Raw genomic sequence first — 6,093 nt, 5'->3', positions numbered from 1 at the left:
AATGTTTGATCTGTTTGGAATACCAAAAATAGGACTCATTCAAATCAAGCTTTGTTAGATTAATATCGCAAATTCAAATTAGATTATTTTGAAAAGTATGTATCTAAATAGAACTTTTTTTTTAAATGAAACATCTAAATATTACTATTTTGTATCTCATGATGTGCATATTTTATTTACACCTTTAATAATCGTGAAATATCATATCAAATTAAGATTTATTTAATATACCGTTAAGCTTAAAAGACTTGATAAATTTGAATAAACATTTTCATATTGTGTGTAATATTTACATATCCAGGTATATGAATAGCACCTTTTTGTTATTTTAGTGTAAATAAAAAAGAGCTCAAACCATGCACAACACTCGATGTGTTCTGAAGATATATCTGAAACAAGATTTACATTGCAAATATGTATATATTTGTATTTCTCGCCTACAATTTAAAGGTATCTATGGTGAAATAGTGAAAAAATAAAATTTGCATCGTTATTGTCCGTTTCCGAGAAATAGCCAGTATTGGTTTGTTATAATTTGTATGTAAGATAAAAAAAACAATTTTGCATAATAACTGACGCCTGAAGACTTTGTATTGACACGAACACGAAAGTTCATTTAAATACCTAGTTTGCGCGTCTGCATAAAACGACCACACCTGCCTTTGCTGTAGTTTCACGGGTTTAACGGTTATTTCAGGACAGAAGCAATAAAATGTATTTAATAAAACATGAACAGCTCTTTATTACAACGAGTAAGTACGCGGCCAAACAATGGAACATCCACGTAACACACACACACAGGGAATTGCACCTTTCAAAAAAAAAAAAAAAAAAAAAAAATTNATTCGAGGTTCTTATATACCGCTTTATTACAAACTACTTCGTTGGTCGTCTCAAAGCGGTTAACAAAATATTATACTTGAATATAGGGCCTTTGCAACCAGCCAATATCTTTCTCAACTCCCTGGGGTAGCATACAGCCGGTGCTGCTATTTCGGCGCTAACAGCTAGCATTCAACAATTCTAGCACTGCCCAACCAGGTACTCATTTACAGCTGAGTAGACTAGAACAAGCAGAGTAAAGTATCTTGCTCGAAGATACAACACGGTGCCGTGCCGTAACTCGAACACGCAACCCTTCGGTCACGAGTCCTGCGTCCTACCACTAGACTACAGTGCCTCCAAAATATCGGAATTGAAACAATATGCTAAAAGGTAATCATACTGCTACTTTATGCTGTTTCGCTCTTCTAGGACTCATCGGTGATGTTTGGGGAAAAAAATGGAAATCCAAAATTGTCTCAACTACTGCTGAAAAAGAGGGTCAGGTACGTAAAACCCATCAATTTACGAATTCGAAAAAAAAAAAGGAGTACTGGTGAACTCCGAATTAAACAAGTACTAATTGTTATGGGGACCATTACAGAAGTCCCCCAAACGACCCCTTTACTAGGAAATGATTGTTAAAACCAGGTATTGACGTTACGGTTGTATTCGTGGTGTAATAAAGTACCCATATACCAATTTTCATGAAAATCGGACGATATTTTAATTTGGACCAATCAGAGGCCAGGAAATGGCGGCCATTTTGTTGAAACCGGAAATGGACGTTACAGATGTATATGTGGTGCCATATATAGTACCTATATACCAATTTTCATGAAAATCGGACAACATTTAAATTTTGACCAATTTGTTGCCTCCCCTTGGCGGCCATTTTGTTTTAAGAATCAGAAATCAAGTGTGCCTCTCATACACGAACACACATGTTAAGTTTCGTTCAATTCCTTTCGGTAGTTTTCGAGAAAAAATGGTGGAAATTTCCCTGGCGGAAGAAAGTGAAAGAAATAAGAATACTACTACTAATAATAATAAGAAGAAATGGAGCAAAAACAATATGTCCCCCCCACTTCGTTTGGGGGACTTAATTATCTGTAAAATTTGTATAGTAAGAGCCGTGCCACTACTCGAACGAGATCACTGTGACAATCAATGTGTCCACAAGAAAAAGCGTTAAATGTTTTCCCTATGAGGAACCAGAACTGTACAGAGAGGGAAAAAGGAGTAAAAAGAAAAAAAACCACCAAGATATCGCAATATCTGAAGTATTTAAATCGTTTCTTTAGTGACGATAGGAGGTAAATCCTTGATTTTTCATACAGTAATTAAAGTAATCAAGTCATGACATCATGCAGTGGCATGCCGAAGGGCATTTATTTCCGCAAATTTTGAAGGGGGGGGGGGGGTTGATGGNCTGTAAACTCTCAAGTATTATATAAGTAAAGCTTAGATAAGTTGTATATAAACCGGGATGTCTGGGTAAAGGATTCATATCAATACATATCAGTGGCGGATCCAGAGACCTTTCTGGGGGGGGTTTCCAAATTTCCTGAGGGGGTTTCCATGTGGGGAAAACTTGAGGAAAATGGTGAAAATACATGATTTTTAAAGAAAATTCTCAGGGTGGGGGGGTTTCCTGAAGCCCAAAAAACCCTTCTGGATCCGCCACTGATATAGGGTGTAAGAGTTTGCAGACGTCTGTTTACATATACTCAGCCAGGACAAATGCATCCTTGTGCAAAACAGACGTCATTTCTTTATCACTACACACACTTGTGACAACGGTTCAGGGTGTTGCTTAAGCAGTGTAAATAAATGGTGATATTTTAGTCAATATAAAATTCATGCTGATGTTATATCTAATCATATTTGTGTGGAAATATCTATTGGGATGAGTTTTTGCTCGACGTCAAACCAAATATTGGTGGTTGAATAGATCTTAACCTAGAACTCCGAATATTAAAACGGGGACACTTTTATTTTTCTCTTCAAGTTGTGAAAAATGTTTAACGTGTTTTTGATAACATGAAGAATATTTTAATGAATAAATATAAAATGACATTAGTATAATGATATAATCTCATTGCGAGAACGAGACTTCTAGAAAAAGTGAAAACCACTGGTCTGCTTGATTCTTCCAGCTAAGCAAAGCACCCGTTAGACGGTCGGTCTTTCGGGTGGCGGGTGTTTCGAATGCCGGGTTAGTGAGAATCGAGCCGGCCTGCTGTGTCTTCTCGTCCCTAAGTTCACTTTCTCTATCAGTACGATTTCCGTTGTTTGCTAAGATATTTTTTTCGGGAATTCCTTCAATTGAAAAATCATGGATTAAAAAAAAAAAAAAAAGCTTACCAAAATTAATCTCTTAGACATAGAAACCTCATTCCAATATTAATTTCAACAAAATCTAAAATATAAGGAAACGTCGCCTTAATTTAGATCTAAATGACAGAGAAAAAAAATTCTCCAGGGGACATCGTGGAGGTAAAGGGAGGAACGCAGCAACTACACGAAAGTGAATATTTTAAACTCGCAATAGACGATATTTTTATTCATATGTTGGATAAAATATCGTGACCAGTGTGAGGTTCTAAGTCATGTCTTGAGATATCAATGACAGCCAGCTAAATCAGGTATATGCTTTTTTTTATATAACTTTTATAAAACGATATTTAATTATCGATAATAGCAACAGTTGGTATGGCCAGCTGGTTTCTTAAACATGCTAAATATGAACATGACAACATGTACATATTATGAAAATCATATCGTGATGTCGCTGGCGTTATCGCCCCTTTAGAAATATTAACCTTCGTATACTAATTTGGCACTCATTGAACTTGGGACAAAAAGAAACATGGTGTTTCGTGCTAATTAATAAAGACATAATGATATCATTAAGGCTATCTTTTTATTCAGCAATATTTTTTATTTTATCTCTTTTGAAATAAGAGTTGCCCTAATTACAAATGATCTGTTTGTACCACTAACACATTTAAATAGCATGCGTGTGTCTTATATTCATTTTTCAGACACCAAGGTACGTAGACTCTGTTCGTTGATTTAAGAATAATAATAATAATTTGAGGTTCTTATATACCGCTTTATCACAACCTAGTTCGTAGGTCGTCTCAAAGCGGTTCACAAATTATTATCCGTGGTTATAGGGCCTTTGCAACCAGCCAATATCTTTCTCAACTCCCTTGGGAGCATACAACCGGTGCTGTCATTTCGGCGCTAACAGCTAACATTCAACAATTCTAGCTCTTTCCAACTAAGTACTCATGTACAGCTGAGAAGATTGGAAGAAGCGGAGTAAAGTATCTTGCTTAAAGATACAACACAGTGCTGACCCGTAACTCGAACCAACAACCCTTCGGTCACGAGCCCGGCACCTTGATGGCCACAAAACGTACATTTTGAGTAGTGGTAGGGTTAAATAAAAGCACACTTTATCCATTATTAACTTAAGCTAACCAGTACTCGTCTTAGTTTTGATGTAGATAAACGAAAGGGTGTTACACATTTCCCCTTCTATTTCAACAGTAGTTTAGACTAATTTGGATTGCTCTCTTGTTGCCCCTGCACTCAACGTTGAGTTACATAAGAACAAAACAGCTGTTTGGTGTAGTGTGACTCAATTTGATACACTGTATCTATTACCAAGTTTTATAGATGCAGTCCTATAATGTATGTGTCTTACGTTCATCCGTACATTTATAAATATTTAGTATTTCATTTTAGAGGACCATGTGTTTGTTTACCCCTAATAGATAATTGTGAATGTCCACTTTTTTAACAAAGTATAAAATGATGAATTACTTTTAACAAGGAAGCCTGAAGTTGGTTCCTAGTTCGTAGTTTCGTTTATGTTAAACAGAACTAGGAACTAGGAACGGAACTAGGAACGGAACTAGGAACTAGGAACGGAATTAGGACCTGGGAACGGAACTAGGAACGGAACTAGGAACTAGGAACTAGGAACTAGGAACGGAACTAGGAACGGAACTAGGAACTAGGAACGGAACTAGGAACTAGGAACTAGGAACGGAACTAGGAACGGAACTAGGAACTAGGAACGGAACTAGGAACTAGGAACCAACTTTAGGTTCCTTTTTAACAAACTGTTTAAGTATTTACGTCTACCCTTATACCATACTTTTCCCTGCTCTTTTCAAACAGGGTCTTAGTCAGCAGTATCAATAGCATCTACTGTATGTATTGTTTCATTCACAAGGTCAAATTCATCAAATTATCAAATTCCCAAATCCCGAATATTAAAACGGGGACACTTTTATTTTTCTCTTCAAGTTGTGAAAAAATGTTAAACGTGTTTTTGATAACATGAAGAATATTTTAATGAATACATATAAAATGACATTAGTATAATGATATAATCTCATTGCGAGAACGAGACTTCTAGAAAAAGTGAAAACCACTGGTCTGCTTGATTCTTCCAGCTAAGCAAAGCACCCGTTAAACGGTCGGTCTTTCGGGTGGCGGGTGTTTCGAATGCCGGGTTAGTGAGAATCGAGCCGGCCTGCTGTGTCTTCTCGTCCCTAAGTTCACTTTCTCTATAAGTACGATTTCCGTTGTTTGCTAAGATATTTTTTTCGGGAATTCCTTAAATTGAAAAATCATGGATTTAAAAAAAAAAAAAAAAGTTTACCAAAATTTATCTCTTAGACATAGAAACCTCATTCCAATATTAATTTCAACAAAATCTAAAATATAAGGAAACGTCGCCTTAATTTAGATCTAAATGACAGAGAAAAAAAATTCTCCAGGAGACATCGTGGAGGTAAAGGGAGGAACGCAGCAACTACACGAAAGTGAATATTTTAAACTCGCAATAGACGATATTTTTATTCATATGTTGGATAAAATATCGTGACCAGTGTGAGGTTCTAAGTCATGTCTTGAGATATCAATGACAGCCAGCTAAATCAGGTATATGCTTTTTTTTTATATAACTTTTATAAAACGATATTTAATTATCGATAATAGCAACAGTTGGTACGGCCAACTGGTTTCTTAAACATGCTAAATATGAAGATGACAACATGTACATATTATGAAAATCATAACGTGATGTCGCTGGCGTTATCGCCCCTTTAGAAATATTAACCTTCGTATACTAATTTGGCACTCATCTGACTTGGGACAAAAAGAAACATGGTGTTTCGTGCCAATTAATAAAGACATAATGATATCACTTAGGCTATCTTTTTATTCAGCAATATTTTTTATTTTATC

Source organism: Mizuhopecten yessoensis, unplaced genomic scaffold (genome assembly GCF_002113885.1).
Source record: "Mizuhopecten yessoensis strain PY_sf001 unplaced genomic scaffold, ASM211388v2 scaffold11097, whole genome shotgun sequence".
Lineage (NCBI taxonomy): Eukaryota > Metazoa > Mollusca > Bivalvia > Pectinida > Pectinidae > Mizuhopecten > Mizuhopecten yessoensis.
This window is presented reverse-complemented; position numbering follows the sequence as displayed.